We start from the raw sequence: 25,808 nt of genomic DNA, 5'->3' as shown, positions 1-25,808 counted from the left end.
TCTCCTAATTTTCTCCATTTAGACAGTGATCTTGGAGAGCCAACAGGAATGGGTCCAACCAACATGAGGGCATGAAAGGCATATGGTGACCGTCCCTTAGTGCATCCAGTATGGTGGCCACATTGCCATCAGCAGCATGGAAAGCTTGCCACTCTGGGACAGCTCAGGAGCTACATCTTCTCCATCCCCCACCTCTGGCTCCCACTCCTCAGGCTGCTGCTTCTGAAACCTTCAGTGCATTTTCACTGAGGATGACCGGCGGAAAGGTTGAGGACAACGGTGGTGCACCGGTCTCATGGTCAGGCAGGCTCACAGTCACATTTCTGCGCAGTTCTGATCCAGACCCCTGCTCAGCATTCTGTGACAGGCAAGAGCAGGCATTAGAGTGCAGACAGAGTTGTGCTAATCAGAACAGTTTGCCCTTTGGCTTTCCTCGGAAAGCTTTTTCTCTTCTGCAGAAGACATCTGCATTTTTAAAGCCACAGCTTGTTGGAAAGAGCTCTGAACCACAAAAATGTACAGGAAGAAGGAGAGTTTCTAGCCACGAACAATCTATAGGTAATTTACAAGAACCCATATGCATTTCAATAGAAACTACAATTTACTGAGAACTTGAAAAGACCCTGTTGCTGGGAAAGATTGGGGGCAGGAGGAGAAGGGGACGACAGAGGATGAGATGGTTGGATGGCATCACCAACTCAATGGACATGGGTTTGGGTAAACTCTGGGAGTTGGTGATGGATAGGGAGGCCTGGCATGCCGCGATTCATGGGGTTGCAAAGAGTGGGACACGACTGAGCGACTGAACTGAACTACCTTCTGGAAGGCTATTTCTCATGAAAGCTCTGTGAAGAGGGAGTGACCACCCCATTTTATGGACACACGGAAACTTGCTGTGTTTGTTGGATGCTCAAAGGGTTCACAGGTGCTGATGGGCACAGCTGGGATTCAAAACCAGGTCTTTCTGGCTCAAAATCCTGTGTACTTCTTACCATCATGTAATCTTACCTCCCTCATCAGCTATCCCTCTAAGTAGTCATATAAGACACAAGCCCCTGATAAATCTCAGTGTTAAGAAAACCCAAATATACGTATAACTGCCTCATTTTGCTATACACTGGAAACTAACACAACCTTGTAAATCAACTATACTCCAATATAAAATAAAAATTAAAAGCAAAAGCCGAACACACACAGGCATAGCAAGAGGGTGAGGTGCCCTTTTTCATGAAGCCAGTGCAGGAGCCAGGTATTTTCAAAGACACCACTGCAAGTGGCCCTGGCCCCACTGCTGGCCCCTTAGAGACATGCCAACTATCCGGCCCTGGAGGGGAAACACTGTGCTCTGCTCTCAGATTTCTATGTGGGGGCATTAGTCACCTGAACCAGACTTAGGTGTCTGTGGGTTCCCCAGTCCCCTACAAACAGCTGTCCTGAAATCTCTAAAACTCAAAATTTGGGACCTCCCGGGTGGTCTAGTAGTTAAGACGGCTCTTTCAATGCAGAGGGCCGTTTCAATCCCTGGTTGGAAAATTAAGATCCCACATCCCCGAGGGCAAAAAATAACGAAATAAAATAAAATAGCTAAGCAACAGGTGCTAAGCCGCTTCAGTTGTGTCCGACTCTTTGCGACCCTATGGGCTGTAGACTCTGTCCATGGGCTTCTCCAGGCAAGAATACAGGAGTGGGTTGCCATTTCCTCCTCCAGAGAATCTTTCCAACCTAGGGATCAAATACGCATCTCTTATGTCTACCTACAATGGCAGGTGGGTTCTTCACCACTAGCGCCACCTGGTAAGCCCCAGCAACAAGTGTCTACAATAAAAAATGAAACAAAATTCAAATTTGTATAATATGTGCTCAGACCATTCACGCAGAACAGTTCTGGCTATTTCCAACAATGACATCCGCTCCCTCCTCTCTAAGAGCCCAGCTGTGCGTGTCTGGCTCTGCCAAAAGCAAGCAGAGACTGTGACAGAGGGGCTCAATCCACACACGCCCTCGGAAAGCCCACGGGGGCAGTGCCAGAGCCCATTTCAGCATGATCCACGGCCTTAGTTTCCCCCTTCTGGCTTTGGGCGCTTCCATCACGAGCAAAGCCCACAGGGGCTCCGCAAGGACAAATATGGGATTCCTGCTCCCCGGGGTGAGCCGCCAGCTCGGCCGGGACGCACACGCTGACGTCAGGCCGGCCCCTCGCTCTCCTCTGCCACGTCTCTCCTTGCAGCCCGCAGGGTGACCATGTTGTTTATTACCTCTCGAGCCCCAGCGCCATATTTGGCGCTGCTCGCAAGATTGATGGCTCCTTCCTGTCACCGGCCTCGCTGGGCGGCAGCTCCCCAGGCCTCCTCCGCCCGCCCCGCCCGTCCTCCCTCCACCTTCCCACCACCCCAGCGGCTCGAGCAGGCCTCGCCACTGGCGGCCGCAGACCCTTTTGAAGAAGCCGTTTCCGAGAGAGGAGAGAGCCGATGACAGATGCCCAGTTGGCCTCCGTGATGAGGAACGGGCCGGCCCCGTGAATCATCTGCACTGGAAGCTGCTCACAGCAGTGGAGCCTTTCTGGAGTCATCTCCTTCCCCAGCTGGCCTCGGCCTCTCTCGTCTTCAGAGGGAGCGGGGCTTCCAGGCAGAGAGGCCTATTCGGTGGATGGGGAAAAGCTGAGATGCTGCCCTCAGTTATCCTGGCTGACGGAGAAGAGTCCAGTTCAGAGAGTGGAAACCATTTTCACTGTGTCCTAAAGCTTCACGGTGACTTGACTTTTGCATTGGTCCTACAGAATTGTTGTGGCGTGGAATGAGGAAGCAGACTTCGGGAAGTTGAAAGACAGTGAGGTCAAGGGTTGGTGTCTGACTCAAGAGGCTGATATGCCCCGTCCTTGCTCAGTCACTGAGCATCAATGAGTCCTCAAACTAACGCCTCTCATTTGAAGGCCAAGCTCTCTGAGCCCAACCCAATAGCACCAGTTTCACTAACTAACTGAAGATAACGAGAGGTTTCTGGAGCTACACCTGGAGGTTGAGAGCCTGAAGTTGCAGATGAATGGGTGAAACGTGGTGAGTACCTGTGACTTGCCAGGCTCTGTGCTGTCTAGGCCCTCCCCAGGTCTAGAAGCTCATGGGTCAATACAGTGGTTCTGTGGTTTTGCCAACACCAATCAACCAGTTCTTCAAGTCTCTCTGATACCAACAGGGTGTCCTACAATTCAGTCCAGTTCTGACACTAACTGCCTGGAGTTGGCTCAGGAACACCCCCACACACACACCCCACCCCCACCCCACCCCCCCAGGTCAAGGGCTCAGTGCCGTAAAACTGCTCCCACTTCAGACACCAGCTGCAAATGGGGTCCCCAGCCCACTTGCTCTTCTGGGCAGCTAGCTACAAATTCAGTGGTTCCCATGACCTACCTTCAGGTTCTATAATATACTACAAGGACTCGCTGAAGTCAAGACTTATGATTATTGTTTATTGTAAAGGAGAGAAATAAACAGTCAAATGAAGAAGTATTTACATTGGAGAAGGTCTGGAAGGGTCCCCAGCACAGGAGCCTCTGTTGGGTTGGGGTGCACCACTCTCCCAGAACGTGAATCTGGTTTCCAGATCGGAAGCTCCTGGATTTTAGGGATTTTTATGGAGGTTTCATTAAGTAGGCGTGATTGATGAAAGCATTTTGGCCATTGGAGATTGAACTCAGTCCCCAACCCCTCTCACCTCCATGGAGGTGATGCTGAGGTGGGGTGGTGCTGAAATTTCCAACCCTCTCACTACATGTTTGGTTTTCCTGGGAACCCCCATGAGCCATCTCATCAGCATAAACTCAAGTGTGGTCAAAGTGTTATGAATAACACTCCTATCACTAGGAAATTCCAAAGGTTTTAAGAACTCTGTGCCAGGAAATGAGGACAAAGGCCAAATATATCTATGTTGTTTTTTTTTTTTTATCATACCACAGGTAGACAAGAAATCAATCCTGAATTCATTGGAAGGACTGTTGCTAAAGCTGAAGCCCCAGTACTTTGGCCACCTGATTCAAAGAACTGACTCATTGGCAAAGACCCTGATGCTGGGAAAGATTGAAGGTGGGAGGAGAAGGGGATGACAGAGGATGAGATAGTTGGATGGCATCACCGACTCAATGGACATGAGTTTGAGCAAGCTCTGGGAGATGGTGAAGCACAAGGAAGCCTGGCTACAAAGAGTTGGACACAACTGAGCAACTGAACAACAACAGGTAGACAGAAATGTGATTGCATGTGGTGGTTGCTCTGAAGGGCTAAGGAAAGGTGATCCTGAGCATCCCTTCCTGCTGACCAGGGAGGCCATACAAAGGAAGTGATCCATGAGGGAACTGTAAATGCAAAGGTTCGCTATGGCCACAGTGCAATGTGCATTTGAATCCTAATATCTGTATGACCTTGGACAGGTGACCTGCACCTATGAGCCTCCATCATCCCATCCATAAATGGGGCTAATAACGGCAATATTCAGGGTTAATATAGGATATAATGAGACTCTTGAAGGACAACATCCACACCATGCCTCACACGTATGAATCATTTGGTGAATTTAAGCTGTTGATACTGGGTGATGATGTTGATGATAAAGGAAAATTTCAGAGGAATAGTGAGAAATTGTATGTGGCTGAAGCACTTGACAGAGAAGTAGCCCCAGTTACCTTGTGATTCACGAGACCTCTGCTTACTCAGGCAACCACAGGCAGACCACCAGATAACTGGATCATAGACAGTTACTAAGTGATCCTTCAGGGGACCTTGCCTCTTTCTGCCATGGACACTGCAGGGCTCCCCTTTCTGTAACAGCCTCCTCAAGACCTCAAAATTGTGCCTAGTTTATCTGGCAATGGACCCAAATTTGATGATGGCCCTAATTAGAAAGAGCTACTGTTTAAAACAACAGCCATAAAAGAAACCAAAAATATTTTTTTAAACAAAGCAAAAACAGTCTGTATCTAATCAAAACAGGAGAAAGAGGGCCAAGTTTTTGTGAGGCAGTCTTCCTGCATGGAGTAGATATGCCTGAAATAGGACCATGGGAGCCTAGGGCTTGGGGTGCCCCAGACTCCATGAGTGAGGGTAATGAGGAGACCCTGAGAGTGGAGATGGCCCGCTTGTTGGGGGGCTTGTTGATCTGGGTGGGCCCTGGGCTGGTCTTGGGAATGTGGCCAGCTGAGACAAGGGTGTGCCCAGCATGGAGGATATAGGTGCCCCCTGGGCTGTACTTGCAGCTCCTCCACCTTACAGAGAAGACAGGAGTGAACAGTAGTGGAAGATTTCAGGCTGGTTGCCCTTCCTCTGGGGCTTCCCAGGTAGCCCTAGTGGTAAAGAAACCACCTACCAACGCAGTTCAATCCCTGGGTTGGGAAGATCCCCTAGAGAAGGAAATGACAACCCACTCCAGTACTCTTGCCTGGAGAATCCCATGGACAGAGTAGCCTGGCGGGCTACAGTCCTTATGGTCCCAAAGAGTCGGACACGACTGAAGCGACTTAGCACACCACAGCCCTTCTTCTGCACACCCACCACCCAAGGTGGCATCTTCCCCTCCCTGCAAAGAAATGCCCTGTTTGGGGCCTGAGGCTGGAGTGGGTCCACCACCCACATCTTTACAGCATCTTTACAGCATCCTAGGTGCTGCTCTGAGAACCCAGGGCTGGGAGTGCAGGAAGGGGGCTGTCAGGCCTTGGGTGCAGGTCCCTGGACTTCTGTGATCGATATATCCCATGCCAGGACCAGAACTGGGGTAAATTCAGCCATGGCCAAGTTCACTGCTGCCTTTTGCTCTGGGCCAGATGCAAGCCAGTGGTGGGTCCTGGGTTTTTAGCTTGTTTCTGGATGGATGTCACCTTTCTATTCAAGAACAAGGAGATCTGGGAGGAAATGCTGACAGTTGGGGGCCTTGCACTCTCCTTGGCCTACAGCCTGCCTGGTGCCCCCCAGGAGGGCCCCCAACCAGATAAAACAGGACTTCCCCCACTTCTGGAGCTCCTCTGGAGGCCAGGGCACACATGGAGGGGGGGGCCAGGCACTGTGCCAGATATTAAGGAAGCAGAGACCCCGAAAAGGAGACCGACCAGGAGCGTTCACCCTCAGATCTCAGTATGGGGCACACAGAACTGCTTATGAGCTTCGCAGGTACCCAGGCCTCGCCCCTGTGGTTCAGAGTCATTGTCAAAACCGCCCTAGGAGCCCATACATAGATGGTTGAGGCCCACCTTTGAGGAATCACTGACTAAAGTGAGCTCAGAGGACGAAGACACACCACAACTTGGGAGTCCTGGGTTGTAGGAAGCTAAGTCTGGAGGGATTTCTTGGCGTGGTACCCAAGCCAAGTGAATCTTAAAGAACGAGGAGGAGGAGAGGATGATGGAAGTGGAGAACGGGCAGGGTGTTCCAGGCTAAGTGCCACAGGAGCGAGGGGACTGTGGTGTAAACACCCCATGGGGCAGGGCAGGCCTCGTGGACTGGTGACCTGAGCATAGTAAGTCCCTGACATTCAAAGGAGTTTCTTTCCGAGAATATGTTTGTAAGTTCAATATGTTCGTAAGTCCAACAACATTAGCCTAGGTACCCAACTAACATAAACGGCTGTATATGGTATACTGTATGTGTACTATGGCACAATGTTATAATAGATTTATAGTACTTTTCACACAAAGACGCTGTACCACTGTACCCTATTCAGTACTGTACAGTGAAGTACACAAAAACATGACTGCTTGTGAAGGGTGCACACCCATGGCAATGTAAGTCAGACACGTGAACTAACGTATGTGATTGGACTTGTTCGCATCTTTGAAAGTTCACAACTTGAAGGTTCGTAGATGACTTTCTGTAGTCACACAGGCCCTGTGCTTCGAGTTTAAGGCCCTGCTGACAGCATTTTAAAATCCTCAATTTTTAAAAATGGTTTATGTATGTATTCATTTTTGGCTGCACTGGATCCTAGTTGCTGCGCACAGGCTTTTCTCTAGTTGTGGTGAGCGGGGGCTACTCCCTAGTTGCAGTGTGTGGTTTTTCTGCTTGCGGAGGCTTCTCTTGTGTGCGTGGGCACAGGCTTAGTTGCTCTGTGGCATGTGGGATCTTCCCAGACCAGGGATTGAACCTGTGTCCCCTGCATTGGCAGGTGGATTCTTAACCACTGGACCACCAGGGAAGTCCTAAAATCCTCAGTGTTATCTTTGAGTTTGTGTTTTGAAGGAAGGACCCTTGCCCTGCAGGGGTCGGGAAATGGCAGGAAGCCCAGGTTTGAGCTGGGAGGAGTAGAGGTGGCTAAAGAGAGAAGGCCCCCAAATGCCAGGTCAAAGAGCTCGGATTTTGACCCAGAAGGAGCAAATTTTTAAGAGGGAATGAAGTAGTTAGGTTTGCATGCCGTGATGACCACTCTGGGACCTGGGTGAGTCTACCCATAGGTCTCGGGGCCTCGAGAAGGCCACCAGGACAAGGCCAGGATGCCAGTGGCAGCTGGAGAAGTGGCAGTTGGGAGAAATAAGAGGTGAGGGTTTGGAATTGGAGAAGGGGATAAAAGAGAGAAAAGGCAAGGATAATTCCCAGATTTCTAGCTGAGCCACTGCCTGGCTTGGTGGTATTCAGTCACTCAGTCATGTCAGACTCTTTGTGACCCCATGGACTGCAGCACGCCAGGCTTCCCTATCCTTCACCATCTCCCTGAGTTTGTTCAAACTCATGTCCGTTGAGTCAGTGATGGCATCCAACCACTGCATCCTCTGTCGCCCCCTTCTCCTCCTGCTTGGGATGTCACTAACGGAAAGAAATGTACTGCTGTTTGTTTCCTTGTTCATTTTCTCCTCTGCAATGGTATTTATGCTAAGAAGTCAATATTGTTCACCTTTGTCAATAAGAGCTGTTTTCCAACGTACAAATAACTCATCTTTTAAGAGAAAAACACAGATGGAGAAACTGTAATCTAGTCCCAAATTCATCCACTTCTAGATATCCCTAAAATTATTTGCTGGACAGAGAGCTTCAATAACAGACCTAGAATTTCATTTGTTTTTTTCCCCCCGTTTTCTATCCTGAATATCAGTTATTTTTTTTTTTCTTTTGCTAGAAACGCAGCACTGACCTTGAAAATATCACTCATGTTTAAACACACTCTGGTTGTTTGACCAGACATGGAGAGCTGCTTGAGATGCGACCTCAAGACACCCTTGCTCCAAAAGCAGCTGCCTACGGGGCTCAGCCCAATGGGCAAGTATCCAGTGGATCTGAGGCTCGGGGAAAAGAAATCTAAAGTTAATGCATTTATCCGAGCCCCTTTGATCTGGAATCAGGCTGACAATCCTGTGAGGCCAGAGTTGCCCACAAGATTTTCAGGCTTTCCTGCTATTCAGCTGTCTTCCCTCTGGTGTCTTATAACTTGAGCTTTGAATAACTTGATATATACAAATTAAAATCACCCCGAACTATGAATGAAAGATTTTTAAAAGAAAAAATAGATTTTGTTCAAATTAGACATCCTGAAACTGAGAATCACAAGCTTCCTTTGAGCTAGTTTATTTACAGCAAGAAAATTCAGCTACGAAAAAAGCTTACATCAACCACACTGTTCTCACAGGAGGCAGCAAGAAAACATTACTTTTAATAAATAATAATGATTCAACAGATATTTTAATAGCATTTTTCCTAATTCTAAAAGTAATACATACAGATTGTAGATATTTTGAGAATACAGAAAAGTGCAGGATGAAAAACAAAATCACTCATAAACCATCACACAGAGATAATATTGTTCATGTTTTGCTTTCTTCCTGTGAACACATTTATAAATTCTTTTCTAAAGCATTCTAAAGGTGGAGCTCATGGATTAAATGATAACATTCATTTGAAAGCCAGATTGGTTTCATAGCCATATTTTTTCTAATCAAAGAAATAAAGTATGGTCATAAAAGAAAACTTGTAAAACAGAAAAATCACAAAGGAAGACAACAAAAATCCCTTGGATTCCAACCAGAGAAAACTATGATTAATGTTTTGCTGGGTACCTTCCAGTATTTTTTCCATGTGTGTGTGTGCCTTTCTTATTTATTAAAGAATATCAAACAGTGTATCCTCTTTTACTGTTCGCATATTTCATGGAGTGATACAGAATGAATAGTTCCCATAAGAATAAATGTTTTTCTACAACGTGATGTTTAATGGCTGCCTAGATGGTATCCCTCTTTATAGATTTATAATAATTTACCTACCTAATGTACTTTGTGGGACTGATAGGTTGCTTGTAATTTTTATTTTTGATAGAAATGCTAAGTTGCCTCTGGAATAGTGGTACTAATTTATATTTTACTAATTTAAGCTTTTGAGAACATGATTTTACAGTAAACATAATAATCTCTGTGTTGTCATTTGGGACAATTAAGGCAGAAACCAGTATTGTTGTGAGGGCTACACAGAAAGTCCATGGGCAGAATCACCTTCGTCTAGATCAAGGGTACATTTTTGCATGCGCTTTATGCTTGGGCTTCCCTGGTGGCTCAGACATAAAAGAATCTGCCTGCAATGCAGGAGACCTGGGTTTGATCCCTGGACAGGGAAGATCCCCTGGAGAAGGGAATGGCTACCCACTCCAGTGTTCTTGCCTGGAGAATTCCATGGACAGAGGAGCCTTGCGGGCTACAGTTCATGGGGTCGTAAAGAATTGGACACAACAGAGCAACTAACACTTTATGCATATTCTCACTTAATTCTTACAAAAAAGAGTTATTTTTAATCCTTATTTCCAGATAAAGAAAATGGGGCCCAGAAACGTCAAACAACTGCCTTTCCCATTCATTGTATTGTGGTGTCTTCATGACCACAGACTTCCATATCTGCACAGACAATCCAGCTGGGCTGCAGTCTGAGAATCCTGAAGTGTAACCCAGTTTTACAAACATCAAATACGTCAAACCCTTGCAGAAACCAATACTTGATTTTAAATAAGTCAATAACAAAAACCCCCTCTTTTTTTGATAAATGCAACACGAAAGATCCTGCCCCTGGATTTATTTTTTAGGTAAAAATAGCTCCCAGGTTATGGCCTCTTTTGGGGGGATGGCTAGGGGTGAGGGGAGTGGAGCAAGTTTGAGAAAGAGAAGAACAGCGTCTTCAGACGATGAGCAAGGTGTAAGAGCTTGTCTCCTAGGTCTAGATTGGCAGACCTCCCGCCTTGACTCAGAAGGAGGGAATTTGCTTTGGTTTCCTAACTGAGTTGCCTTGTTTATCAGCCACAGGGCAAGAGACATGCCACAGCAGTGAAATAAAGTTGACATGTCATACTGGGGAAAAGGGGGTTATTCAACAGGCTGAGTCACTCACCATTGGACTGCAGGTACGGGAGAGACACCCCGCAGAGACTCAGAACGAATGCGGAGGAACTGTGGGTGAGTAACAAAGAGAAACAGGTCTGCGGGTGACCTAACACTCCCGAAGTATTTTGAAATTCCTGGATTGTAAAAATGAGAATGAAAAAGTTTCCAGCACATGTATGTTCACCTTTGCTTTGTAACAACTCCTGGGCATGTGTCTGGAGACTTAACAGACACACAGAGCAGACTTGTGGTTGCCATGGGGGTTAGGAGTCGGGGGAGCGATGGATTTGGGGTTTGGGCTTAACAGATGTAAACTACTATATACGGGATGGATAAACAACAAGGTCCTACTGTACAGCACAGAGAACTGTATTACTCAATATCCTATAATAAATCATAATGAAAAAGAATATATATGTGTGTATATATGTAAAACTGAACCACTTTTCTATAGAGCAGAAATTAACACAACATTCTCTATCAGCTATACTTTAATAAAATAAATTTTAAACATTTCCTCACTGATGTCCACATGTAACCCATTTAATTATCACAACAGTCCTGCAAAATTAGTTTTATTATTCCCCTTTCTTGGACCACTTAGGTCTCAGGAAAGGTTGAGGTTTAGTGAGGAATTTGCCCCAAAAGAACTTGCACACATGTGCAGTCAATTACCTCTTAGTGAATAAAACTATTAAATGAGACAATACTTTGAAAATCAAGTTAGTAGGAAATCGTATTAGAATCAAGACACACTTGAAAAAGCATTATTCCAAACTCCTCATTTTATAGATGTAGAAACTGCATTGCAAAGAGGTGAAGTAACTTGTTTGATGTTAGGCAATTGGCTGGAAAAGAGCTTGGGAACTGGCTGAAGGCAGGTAGCCTCAGACCTTCCCCAACTCTCTTCCCATCATCCACTCTACCTATCCAGATCATCAGCAGATTGGCAGATGTGTAATAAATGGCATTAGAAAATTGAGGTTAAGAGATGTCTAAATACACCAGACTAACAGAAAAATTTAGATTCTACTTCGGGCCCTGGGCTCACTAGCTAAATTCTCTCCAAGTCCCTGAGCCTCTGTGAATCTCAATTACATGTATAAAAAGGAGTCGTGAATACTCATGGACTAGTACCTGCATGTATAGAGTACAGTTGATTCTCTGTATCTGCGGATGTGGGATCTGTCCTTACGGGCGGACCCACAATGGGACTTGAGCCCCTTGATTTGGGTACCCACAAGAGGTCCTGAAGCCACTCTTTCATGGATCCCAAAGGACAACTGTACCGTTAACTGTTAAGGTTTAATGAGTGCAAGGCATTCACGTCCATCCACGAAACCACACTGAAGACCGCACTGCGTTTTCATCCAGATGAGCTCCTTGAGGATGGGAAATAGCACTTATTCATTTTTGTATATCAATAGGTACTTTTAAGGTGTTTTAAGGTATTTTTAAGGTACGTGAACAATTAATAGTATAGCTTTTATGTAAGTGCTCTTCCTTATCACCAGGACCCAACTGAGCTCAGGTATACCCCCGGTCAGTATGTTACCCACCAGGGTGCTTGGCCTTCCCCAATCAATAGAAATTGACTACACGCTAGACAAGAAATTCAGGCAAGGCTTTATTGGGGTCCCTGCTGCAGCAGAGGGGAGCAAGAACAAGCAGCAGAATCCCTTGCTTGCTCACTCCCCGGGGAGGGACACACTTGTTCCTTATAGGGGTGAAGGTGGGAGTGTGTCCAGTGGTCAGGCAGGAGGGAAGGCTGAGGAGGTTTGCCCACGCCTTAGGTGGTCCTGTGTGGAGGGGGCATGTGTAGTATGCTGCTTTTGCTCCCAACATCCTGTTTTTGCTCCAGACTTCTCAAAAGTGGCAGATGGGATATTAGTCTCTTTGTATCTTTTGCGGCCAAAATTTGCCCTTACTGGGGAGCACATGGTTATTTTTAGTCCTATATAGTTTCTTTGTATTTTGTTGCTCCAGGAGAGGTGTGTCTGTTACAAGCTTTGCAGCACTACAGCAGAGGGTCCCAGGTCCCAAGCCTATCTCAGGTATAGAGGCTGAATTAAACCAAAAGTGATACAGCTCAAAGGGACAGGGGAGCAGAGTAAATGCCCATGATTACCACTTGGATGGAAGGGCTTCATCTTAATAAACTCTAAGGACTAGTTGTCTCATAACCTCTCGGAATCCAGTTCTGTTTGCTTGTTTTTTTCCTTTTTCTTGACATTCACATTTCCCATTATCTTGAAAATGTCCTCTGCTTAAAAAAATAAAAAGTAGGTATATGAAGATAAAAGACCTTCGATCCTTAAGCCACACAATGCATAGAAATTAACTCAAGTTGCATTTCAGATTTAATGTCAAAAGAAAACTTTTCAAAATTTCTGACCCTAGAGCAGGGAAAATTTTTTAAAAATTAGACCAGAAAACTCTTTAAGTTGAAAAAATACATACACCTCAATCTTCATAGCAGCATTATTCACAACAGCCAAGACATGGAAGGAACATACAAGTGTCCAGTAACAGATGAATGGATAAGGAAGATGTAGTACACACATACAATGGAATAGTCCTCAGCCGTAAGAAGCATGAAATAATGCCATTTGCAGCAACATGATGGACCTAGAAATGGTCATACTAACTGATACATGTCAGAAAAAGAGAGACATATACTATATGGTATCACTTACATGTGGAATATTAATTATGATACAATATGCACTTTCCTACAAAACAGGAACAAAGGAACACAGAAAACAAGACGGAAAGGGAGTGGGGAAGGGCTAAATTAGGAATTTGGGATTAGCAGATACACACTATTATATATAAAATAGATAAACAACAAGGTCCTAGTGTATAGCACAGGGAACTACATTCAATCTCCTGTAATAAACCACAATGGAAAAGACTATGAAAAAGAAAATACATATGTATAACTGAATCATTTTGCTGTATACTAGAAACTAACACAACATTGTAAATCAGCTATAACTTCAATAAATTTTTTGAAACAACCAAAAAACAAGACCAAAGTAATAATAATAATGGCGTTACTCATGAAAGACAGATAAATTAAAATTCATTAAATGTTCAAATTCCCGTTTATCAGAAGACCCTATTCCCCAACTCCATTTGAATTAAGATGTTAAACATATGTTGGTGTGTGTCACACTTGGGTATCACCAGTCCAGAAATGAGGTATTCAGCCAAAGTTTGCTGCCACACCCAACACGACAATAATGTAGGAAGACAGCCACCTGGCAAGATCTTCATGTTCTCATGAGAGCTTTATCTAGATGATTTAGGGACTGGAGGATGGAGTGTGGGAGGAGTGTGCAAATCCTTTGTCACCAATGGGAAAAGAATGTAATACACATGACCAAAGAGATGTCATGGACACCTTGAAGGAATGCGGCAGATCTTATATCTTCCTAGACTGAAAGACCTTGGACACTGGCACAAACACAAAGGCTCTTAATACATGGAGGTGTGGAAAACAGAATCATCCTCACTCTGATAGGAAAGCTATTACTTAGATCACTATTTTCACCAGAGATTCCTCACTCTTTCATATTCATCAGCCAGAAGCTGTCCTCTCCAGCCTCTATTGCCTATAACCATCATATCAAACAAACAAACAGACAAATCCACACACAAAAAAAACCCCAAGACAACAACCAAAAAAGGTTGTCCGCAGAACAAATAAATTCCCCCAGTAGTGACAGCAATATTGTGTTTTGGGCTTCCCAAGTGGCACTAGTGGTAAAGAACCTGCCTGCCAATGCAGGAGATGTAAGAGACGTGGGTTTGATCCCTGGATTGGGAAGATCCCCTGGAGGAGGGCATGGCAACCCACTCCAGTGTTCTTGCCTGGAGAATCCCATGGACAGAGGAGCCTGGCGGTCTACAGTCCATGGGGTCGCAAACAGTTGGACACGTGACTTAGCATGCACGCAGGCATACTGTGTTTTACAGTTTGCAAACGACACCAAATATAATATCTCACCTGAATCTCACAACAACAAGGTCACATACTATTCATCTTATATCATAGATGAAGAAACTGAAGGCCAGAGAGGTTGTGTGGCTTCTGCAAGGCCACACAGGCAGGAGTTGGCAAAGCCAGGAATTCCAGCTAAAGGGAACACAATGGGAAGCCTTAGTTTGCAATGAAATGTAACTAAAGGAATAGTACAAAATGAAGACGGTAACAACTTTCTCCCCAGAAATGTGTTTAAGTTTACTCTTGGCCTTTTAATAGGGTTGGTTTGGCCATACATCTTATAGTTGAGAACACATAGAGACAAGGGGCTGTCATACAGAGTGAAGCAAATCAGAAAGAGAAAAACAAATATCATATATTAACGCATGTATGTGAAATATAGAAAAATGATACAGATAAACCTATTTGCAGGGCAGGAATAGAGATGCAGACATAGAGAGCAAACGCATGGATGCCAAGGAGAGAAAGGTGGGGTGGGATGAACTGGGGGGATGGTATGAGCTCGGAGATTGGGGTTGACATCCATACTATGTACAAAATAGCCGACTAATGAGAACCTACTCTACAGCACAGGGAACTCTGCTGCGTGCTCTGTGGAGACCTAAGTGGGAAGGAACTCCAGAAAAGAGGGGATATATGTGTACATACAGCTGATTCACTGTGCTGGGCAGCAGAAACCGACACAGTATTGTAAAGGAACTATACTCCAAAAAATTAATTAAAAAATAAATAAAATCACTAACACCAATCTCCCATCACAAAAAGGCAAGGGGCAATACCCTCTCTTGGGTATTTGTTGAGACTTCCCATCCTTCACGAATGCATCCTTCTCACTTCCATGTTTGATCTGATTTTCCTAACTCTTTGACCTCTTACACTGGGACTCTGGCCGGCAATATTTGTCTAAGGCCTTTCCCTGAGTTTGGTGAAATTGTTAACATCAATAATGACACAAGCAGTCGCCCGCTAAAGAGTCCTGCTCGTTATGGGCCAGCACCAAGTGCTCTGCACGCATTATCTCATTTAGCCTCCCAATGACTCTATGAGGTAAGTACTATTTTGGTCCCTATTTGATGAACACCCTGAGGGGCAAAGAGATGAAGTAATGCATCCAAGGTCAAACTGCTGGTAAGTGGAGATGAAAGACCAAGTTGTCCAATTCCAGACCCCTCACCCTTGCCGCTGCCTTCAACTACTTCACAGTAGTCGGGTTGGACCACTGTCTCTCTTGGGTTCACTGACCTTGTCATCCGGTGGCCCCTCAGCTGCTGGCTTTGCACCACCTCTCAGCTTTGATGAGCTCAGAGCTCTAGGTGATAGCATTCCTTCTGCCAGCCTCTCCCCCCAGAGTCTCCAAATAGACAAGGTTAATCCCCAGCAGTAGATGCCATGGCATCCCATTCTCATTCCCCCAGCTGCAGGAAGGGTTGGCTGAGGAGGACTCAAGTTGAGACTCCCAAAGAATTGCCCTGCCTTATGGGAGTCATTGGACCACCAGCACCCCCACCCACATCCAGTGATTGTACACGTGGGACACAAAGACCCAGGCGTCTAGACTCACTGGGGCCAAGTCCAAAGGGCCATCCCAGCTCCAGAGCTCCCATGGGGTTGGATGAGGCCTCTGTGGCACCTGCTTCCCAGTTCAACTCCTTTCCCCAGTTCTGCGTCCTTTACTCCCCAACAGAAGATGTTCCCAAGTTGTACGCGGTGTGTATTTAGTCACTAAGTCATGTCCAGCTCTTTGCAACCGGATGGACTGTAGCCTGCCAGCCTCCTCTGTCCATAGGATTTCCCAGGCAAGAATATTGAAGTGAGTTGCCGTTTCCTTCTTTATCCCCAAGAGCATTTTTCAATATCCGTCCCGCACGCACACACACACTGCAGCCTCAGACTTGGATGCCCAGGAAACACAATAAACTGACTAAACATCTCTTGGGGGCCTCAGCCCCCAAGCGCCAGAGCAAAGTCTCATGCAAGCTGAGCTCTCAAACCTGTCTGGCGTTTCTGTTGTCCTGTCACCCAGTCTTTAGCACTGCCACATGCATATTGACTTTTCTTCTCTTATTCTTCAGTCCACTAGAATTTTCTGGTGTTCATTCCTCTGTCTGTGAGTCTCACCTATGCCTCCAGCCAACATCAGAACTGTGCTCTTTCTGCGACCTCTCTAACCCTTGATGATATTGACTGTCCCAACCTGAGACCCAAGTTCTGCTGATCACGTCCACACAAGTCACGTCCACAATACCCAAGAGAGGGTATTGCCCCTTGCCTTTTTGTGACGGGAGATTGGTGTTAGTGATTTTATTTATTTTTTAATTAATTTTTTGGAGTATAGTTCCTTTACAATACTGTGTCAGTTTCTGCTGCCCAGCAAAGTGAATCAGCTGTATGCACACATATATCCCCTCTTCTCTGGAGTTCCTTCCCACTTAGGTCTCCACAGAGCACGCAGCAGAGTTCCCTGTACTGTAGAGTAGGTTCTCATTAGTCGGCTATTTTGTACATAGTATGGATGTCAACCCCAATCTCCGAGCTCATACCATCCCCCCAGTTCATCCCACCCCACCTTTCTCTCCTTGGCATCCATGCGTTTGCTCTCTATGTCTGCTGATCACGTCCACACCTTTGGGTGACAGACGTGCTTGCGATTTATGTACGTCAAACACAAAAATACACATGTGGGCAGGAGTAGAAGGATCCTTGGGTCTTGAAGGCGGTGTAAATACCTACAATTAGACCCAGAAATCCTTGGCTAGTGTCCTATTATTTCTCTAAGCTCAGATCCTTACTCCTTCCAAGCCAAGACGCCATCAAAATTCAGACACACTTCTTTATCTCCTACTTTTTCGGCTTTAATCTGCTGGACACTCTGTTGTCTGATTTGCCTTCCTAAATGAAGCTTTCATGACTTCCCTGGTGGTCTAGTGGTTAAGACTCTGCGCTTCCAATGCAGGGGGCATGGGTCTGATCCCTGGTCGGGGAACTAGGGTCCCACATGCTGCGTGGCATGGCCAAAACAAAACTCAAAACAAAATCAAACTAAATGGGAATCTTAATCAGTGGGCCCTCCCTACTTAAAACCCTCATGTTCCCTGATGCCCATGTATCTCATCCAAACCACCCAACAAGGCTGAGATCAGAGTGCCCCCATTCATCCTGTCCCAAGTAGTCAGCCTTTCCAGGCCTTGGTGAAGCCATTCTTTCTTTCGTTTTCAAATACTCAGCAAGAAACTTTTCCTGATCCATATGATGAACTGAAGACAGTTTACACTGTTCTTCTCTTATAACTTCACCTGGGGCTCCCGTGATTTACAGTCATTCATATACTAGGTTCCTCTTTCCTCTTAGATGACAACCTACTCAGGAGACTATGGGCCACCAGAGCAGTCTCAGACACATGATGGCCTCTCAGAAGAGATTTGTGGAAGTGATTTGCTGTCTCCCAGCATGACCATAGATTTATTCTCCTCCACTTCTCCTTGACCCCACCCGCAATATTCCTGGAATAAATATAAATATAAACACATCTCAGAAGAAGGATGATTTAAAACCTAAGGTAGAACGGAGGGAAAATAAGGTCACTGCTTTAATTTAACAGGAAGAGTTATAATTTTGAAATGATGTTTTTGCGGGGCTGCACAGAGTTTATGGGCTTTTCTCTAGTTGCGCAAGCAGGGGCTGCTCTCGAGCTGTGGTGCGAGGGCTTCTTATTGTGGTGGCTTTTCTTGTTGCAGAGCGCATGGGCTCAGTAGTTGTGGGGCATGGGCTTTACTGCCCCACAGTATGTGGAATCTTCCCAGACCAGAGATCAAACCCATATCCCCTGTACTAGCAGGCAGATTCTTAACCACTGGACAACCAGGGAAGTGCCTGAAATGATGACATTATACTTAAACAGTGGACTAAACCCAGGGTAGAGAGGGACCCTCTAAAAATCTAGTGTAGGCTATTTAGAAATCAAAGGTAAGTAGGTGGCAAGTGTATAAACTACTTCTAAAGAAAACGGTGAATATTTTACGGAAAGATTTCAAAGCCTAGTGTGTTAGCTTTTGCTCTTTCCTAAACAAGTGGACAGCTGGCCCCTCCTCCTGGGGGTGAGGGTGGGCTCAGGGCCTGGCTCTGTAGCTTTGCCCACCTCTGCCGGCCCACTTGAGGGCCCAGAGTCCCAGCTCTGCAAACAGTGATATTATTATATCCCAGCTGAGCTGCAAAAATAACTGCTTCACATTCAAACACACTACTGCCTTATTTCCTTAAAGTCATGTTCCCCCAACAAATGGCTGGAAGCTTCTGGTAGGAAGTAAAGCTCAACTGAGTTTCAGAGATAATGCAAAATGGGCTAAGATTCAAAAAGATTCTTAATGAACACTGCAGTGACTCTGAGTGGCATTTGGATCAGCTTTGGTCCCTCCTTGTGTCCTGGGGCCTTCTCTTCAGAAGGACAACTATGTTTCAGGGCAGGTTGTCTGATTCTGGAATTGGTCCTGGTGGTAAGAAACAGGGGGCCTTCTCTCATCTGTTTTCTCTAGCAAGCTGATGTCCAAACGGACACAATCCAATCTTTGAAAGTCAAGCCATCCAGGGTGGGTAAGGCTCTAGAATAGATTCAACATCAACATGGGAAGTGATGTGGATGATGGTATTTGCAAGAAGGATTTGCATACTGCAGAGGATTTATCCCAATAAATGGCTGTAACATTGCTTTTTTTTTTTATTGCTGGCTTGCCTTTATAGATGGTCAAGAGAGGCTCTGACCCAGCCCCACAGTTTTAAGGGCTCCTCAGATACACAGACACACACACACACTGAAATACACATGGTACCTAATCCCTTGAAGTCCAGTGCTCAGGGCAAGCAGAACAACCTGTAATCCTAAACATCCGCTCTGGTGACCAACATTGCTCAATCCACAGTTTTATATCTCTGGTAAATAAAAGGCCCTGAATCTGAGTACCCAGAAGTTGTGTGTACACCACTGCTGACTTCAAAAATGACCATTATTTGGAGTGTAGACAGGATTCGAGCGGCAGAAGTGCTGAGATAAGAGAAAAGACAAATTCATTACCTTGTTAAGTTCTTCCTCTCATATAGCAAGGATGTAATAAATTCTTGCATAATGAAGAATTATTTCCCAATGGTGCCAGGAGTCCATTTTCTTGTTTCCTTTCCCATTCCAACTCAGGGTTCTGGGTGGTACTAAAACAACTACATACAATGTGTGCAACAGTTGTGCACATATATTGGCCAATATTTTGCAGTATTACGTAACTTCTATTTTTCTTACTTTTGTGTATAAATATAGTTCTAGTTCTAGGACTTGGGCAGATGCCAGGAGACAGCAAGGGACAGGGGAGGCCTGGCATGCTGCAGTCCATGGAGTCACAAAATTTGGACATGATCTAGAAGCTGAACAACAGCATAGTTCTAGATATAACATATGTGACATATAAAACAAAAACGGATTTTGTTAGGGTTGCAGGTAGTTTTATTTTTATACAAAAATGCATAAAATGCAATTAAATCTTTAAAAGTTGTAAACATCTCCAGATTTATTTAAATAATTAAATAATTTTAAATGTTTATATTTATTAATTAAAATATATTTTGCACTTTCGGTTAAAATGGGTAATTTTGAATATTTTGGAAGAAAAATAACTTTTCTGGAAACATCTAAAATAATTAAATTGTTATCTTCCTATATTAACATTAATTTACATATTGATTAAAATATATTCAGACTTTGTATATTTTAATACAATTACATTTATTTTTAATCTGTTAGATTACTGCTATTAATGAAACACAGACTTTAGAAAATCTTGATTATGAAAATATAATTAATGATTATGCTGAAATAAAGGCAAGAAAATGAGTGCTATTAAATAAATATATCATAGTTTATGAATTTATATGTTTTATTCTTACTACTCATCCAAATAACAGGCCAGACAGCCTTACACATGATCAGATTCCCTTTTATTTTATTTTTAAAATAGTTTGGCTTCGCGGGGTCTTCACTGAGGCGTGCAGACTTAGCTCTGAGGCATGTGGGATCTTGTTTCCCAACCAGGGATGGAAATCTTGTCCTATGTGTTGAAAGGCAGATTCTTAAGCACTAAACTGCTAGGGAAGTTCCCTCCCCTCTCTTTAATACTCTACTCACTTTTAGTCATAGAAAAACCATAGTTTTGACAGCTGAGTAATATTTGAATCTGTCCTAATGAGATGGATGAAACTGGAGCCCATTATACAGAGTGAAGTAAGCCAGAAAGATAAAGAACATTACAGCATACTAACACATATATATGGAATTTAGAAAGATGGTAATGATAACCCTATATGCAAAACAGAAAAAGAGACACAGAAATACAGAACAGACTTTTGAACTCTGTGGGAGAATGTGAGGGTGGGATGTTTCAAAAGAACAGCATGTATACTATCTATGGTGAAACAGATCACCAGCCCAGGTGGGATGCATGAGACAAGTGCTCGGGCCTGGTGCACTGGGAAGACCCAGAGGAGTCGGGTGGAGAGGGAGGTGGGAGGGGGGATCGGGATGGGGAATAAGTGTAAATCTATGGCTGATTCATATCAATGTATGACAAAACCCACTGAAATGTTGTGAAGTAATTAGCCTCCAACTAATAAAAAAATTAAAAAAAATTTAAAAAAAAAAAAAAAAAAAGAAAAACCATAGTTTTACATACATTTCTCTGTTTTTGGGAGTGAAGGTTATTAAGATGTAAGGATAAAACTTCTTTTTGACAGTCTGTTAACTTGATTTATAGCTTTAAATACTTACACACACGGCATACGAGCCCCAGGCCTAGCAAGTGATAGGAGTGAGCAGCTCCCCAACCTCTCTGATTGCTGACACCATAGACTTTTCTAAATTTTACTGCATGCTCACCCTGAGGCAAGCTCCCTACTAAATGCTTTTGTGTATTTCATTCATCCCTCACCATAGTTTTCTGAGATAGGCATCATTCCAGATTTATTTGTTTTTACAATATTGATTTATTTGGCTCTGCAGGGTCTTAGTTGTGGCACAACGGCCCTCTAGTTCTGGCACCCGGGCTCAGCAGCTGTAGTTCATGGGCTCAGGAGGGGTGGTGTGTGGGCTTACTTAGTCTGCAGCACGTGGGATTTTAGTTCCCTGACCAGGTATCAAGCCTGTGTCCCCTGCATCACAAGGCAGATTCTTAACCGCTAGCCCACCAGGGAAGACCCACCATTCCCAGATTTAGATGAGGAGGCAGGGATGCAAAGCACTTGCTGGTGGTCAAAGGACCATGACCAGGGGAGTGGTCTCTCATGCTGGCCTCCAGGGCTCCAACTCCTTCTGTGACCAGCCCCATTGCTTCCCCCAGAAGCTCTTCCATGGTAGAGGCTGACAAGGCCAAGTCTGTTCCTTGTTTGCTTCCTAGAGACCCTTTGTTGGATGATTTTATTGTGGTCACGCCCCTCCACTCCCATTACATAACCTCTTTAAAAATCCTGGATCAATACATCTGTAAAGGATCTTAAGCTCACTAGATAATCTAGACACAATACATGCCATGTGCCAATAGACACTTGCTAAACTATTCATATATTTTTAGTCCAATTATATTTATAAAACCTTCCAAACAACTGAAATGCCTAGTACATTTAATTGCACTAATAACTGACCGACTGAACTGACTGGTAAAGAATCTGCCTAACAATGCAGGAGACACAAGAGACACAGATTCGATCCTTGAGTTGGAAAGATCCCCTGGAGAAGGAAATGGCAACCGTCTCCAGTATTCTTGCCTGGAAAATTCCATGGACAGAGAAGCCTAGTGGGCTACAGTCCATGGGGTTGAAAAAATTCAGACACGACTGAGTGCACATAAGCATATGAAGAGTATATATACCATCAGTTATAGCCATTCAAGGAAATGTCATGCAGCAGTGATAATGGTGGTGATGAAAACTACAATAACATGGAGAATATTTAGATACAAGGTTACATTTTAAAAGTTGCATATAAAATTATACATATCACGTGTCAGAATAATATAAAAACTACCATAGTTATGAAAACAGACACATTCACAGGAAAAAAATGGAAAACACAACTAAATGCTAATAGTAGTTATGTTTAACATAGTGAATATTAATTTATTAGAATATTAGATATTATTAGTATTAGATAACATTAATGTATTCAGTTCAGTTCAGTCACCCAGTTGCATTTGACTCTTTGCAACCCCATGAACTGCAGCACACCAGGCCTCCCTGTCCATCACCAACTCCCAAAATTTACCCAAACTCATGTCCATTGAGTTGGTGATGCCATCCAACCATCTCATCCTCTGTCGTGCCCTTCTCCTCTGCCCTCAATCTTTCCCAGCATCAGGGTCTTCTCAAATGAGTCAGCTCTTTGCATCAGGTGGCCAAAGTATTGGAGTTTCAGCTTCAACATCAGTCCTTCCAATGAACACCCAGGACTGATCTCCTTTAGGATGGACTGGTTGGATCTCCTTGCAGTTCAAAGGACGCTCAAGAGTCCTCTCCAACACTACAGTTCAAAAGCAACAATTCTTCAGCACTCAGCTTTCTTTATAGTCTAACTCTCACATCCATACATGACCACTGGAAAAACCATAGCCTTGACTAGCTGGACCTTTGTTGGCAAAGTAATGTCTCTGCTTTTTAATATGCTGTCTAGGTTGGTCATAACTTTCCTTCTAAGGAGTAAGCGTCTTTTAATTTCATGGCTGCAATCACCATCTGCAGTGATTTTGGAGCCCCAAAAAATAAAGTCAGCCACTGTGTCCACTGTTTCCCCATCTATTTGCCATGAACTGATGGGACTGGATGCCATGATCTTAGTTTTCTGAATGTTGAGCTTTAAGCCAACTTTTTCACTCTCCTCTTTCACTTTCATCAAGAGACTCTTTAGTTCTTCTTCACTTTCTGCCATAAGGGTGGTGCCATCTGCATATCTGAGGCTATTGATATAATACATAATATTAATTTATTAGAATGATTTTTTCTTTTTCTTCTTTCTATTTTTTGTTTGCTTTTTATATTTTTAAATGTATTTTTATTCAAGTATAGTTGAATTACAATGTTGTGTTAATTTCTGCTGCACAGTAAAGTGGTTCAGTTATATACATATATATTATATATAATATATATGTATGTATACATTATTTCTTTAGTATTCTTTTCCACTATGGTTTATCATAGGATATTGAGTATAGTTCCCTGTGCTATACAATAAGACCTTGTTTTTTATCCATTCTATGTATATGTTTGCATCTGCTAACTCCAACCTCCCACTTATTGAAGGATTAGGTTAATTTCATATTTTAAAATGCTGACTTGGAATGTATTTTGTCTAAAAACAATAATGAATTGGTGAACAAGCCCACCACCTCATTACCAGCAGGGCATGCCTGTCTCCCTGGCAGTGTACCCTCTTTAAGATGAAAGCTAACACAGCTGCAGAGGCTCTTCCTGAGTCTGCTTGCTGTCGGCAAGATGCATTTTAAAGATCAAGCACTTTAGGCTTTGTCTTATAAATGAGGAGGAGAAGAGATGAAATAAACCATGGACTTTGAGGCTTTGATACAAACTGCAAACAGAAAAGTTCTATCACTTTCTAAGGGAAATGCTGTCCATCAAATACTCCCCAGGGTCACGGAGCCCCACAGCTTGGTCGGCGAGCTTGAGATATAAGCCGCATATGATGAGAATGCTTCCTTTCTGCACTGACCGCGCCTCATGGCGTACTGACATCCCAGCTCCCAAGCCTTTGAGAGGACTCCAGCATTCTCTTGGTAATGTGGCAAAATGAAGGGGAGCCTTGAGGACCTTGAGACCATCTGTGAGTAGCTAGAAAGGAACTCTCGGGAGAGGATGGGATGAGATCTGAGATTAATTGGGAGAGTTGACACGTATACATGATCATGTGTGAAATAGACAGCTAGCGGGAAGCTACTTTATAGCACAGGGAGGCCAGCTCAGTGCTCTGTGACAAGCTAGAGGGATAAAAGGGTGGGGGGTGTAGGAAGGGGATATATCTACACATATAGCTGATTCACACTGCATACCAGAAACTAACATGACACTGTAAGATAATTAGCTTCCAATTAAAAATATATTAATTCTTTTAAAAAGAAAAGAATGGAAAGATTCATTGGCCTTTGTTCATATCTGCCTCACCTGAGCCTGTCTTGGTGTTTAATATCAAGGACAGGAAAGACTTACCCAGTGGAAAACTCCTAATCTCCTGTCTCTCTTCTCACCCCCTTCCTCCTTTCCAACAGAAGACCCACCGCGTGCCAGCTACCTTGCTACACAGTGAGGACACAGTCACATCAGACAGAAACGGGCCTCCAAGGAGCTTGAGGTCTACCCCTGCCCACTGAAAGGGTGGCCATTGCACTGCCTAGACTCTTGTGTGAAATTCAGACTTTCAGGTCCCAAGGAAAACCCACTGACTCAGAATAGTGATTTTAGCAGGTTCCCGGGGTGATTCACAGGCACTGAAGGTTGAGAGGCAACCTCTCAGAGGGTAAGCCCAGTTTTTTAGGAGTGTTGTTGTTTTTTTAAGATTAAGGAGTTACAGTCACGATGGAGGTTCCTGAAAAAATTAAAAATATAATTCCTATATGATCCTGCAATTCTTCTTCTGGGCATATATCCAGAGAAAACTATAATTTGAAAAGATATATGCATCCCTGTGTTCAGAGCAGCACTATTTACAGTAGCCAAGACATGGAAGCAACCTAAATGTCCATCAACAGATGAATGGATAAAGCAGATGTGGTACATATGTATAATGGAATATTACTCAGTCATAAAAAGGGATGAAATAATGCCATTTGCAGCAACATGGGTGAACATAGAGATTATCATAAGTGAAGTAAGGCAGAGAAAGACAAATATCATATGATATCACTTATATGTGGAACCTACTAAAAAAACAATTAAAATGAGCTTATTTAAGAAATAGAAACAGACCCAAAGACATATTATAAAAAGAAATTGATGGTTATCAAAGGGGATAAAAAAGTAGGAGAGGGATAAATCAGGATTTGGGGATTAACACATATACACTACTTTATATAAAATAGGGAACCAACAAGGACCTACTGTATAGCACAGAGAATTCTACTCAGTATTTTGCAATAACCTATAAGGGAAAAGAATCTGATAAAGAATATATATATATATATATATATATATATATATATATGTCACTGTGCTATAAACTTGAAACTAACAAATATTGTAAATCAACTACAATTTTTAAAACAAAAAGGACTGAGGATTGAGTGTTGTTATTTTGCTTTCACAAACTATTTTAGCTTATTTTATCAGTATCAACTGGAAGTATGTATGACTGGCAGGAGCCTCTGTCATGAGACAGTGATTGCCCGTGGGGGTGGAAAGTCCCCTCTGGGAGGCTTTGTGGAGTGGGCAGAAGAGGAGAGAGGA

This window comes from Cervus elaphus, chromosome 15 (assembly GCF_910594005.1).
Source record: "Cervus elaphus chromosome 15, mCerEla1.1, whole genome shotgun sequence".
NCBI classification, from domain to species: Eukaryota; Metazoa; Chordata; class Mammalia; order Artiodactyla; family Cervidae; genus Cervus; species Cervus elaphus.
Note: the sequence above shows the minus strand (reverse complement) of the source record.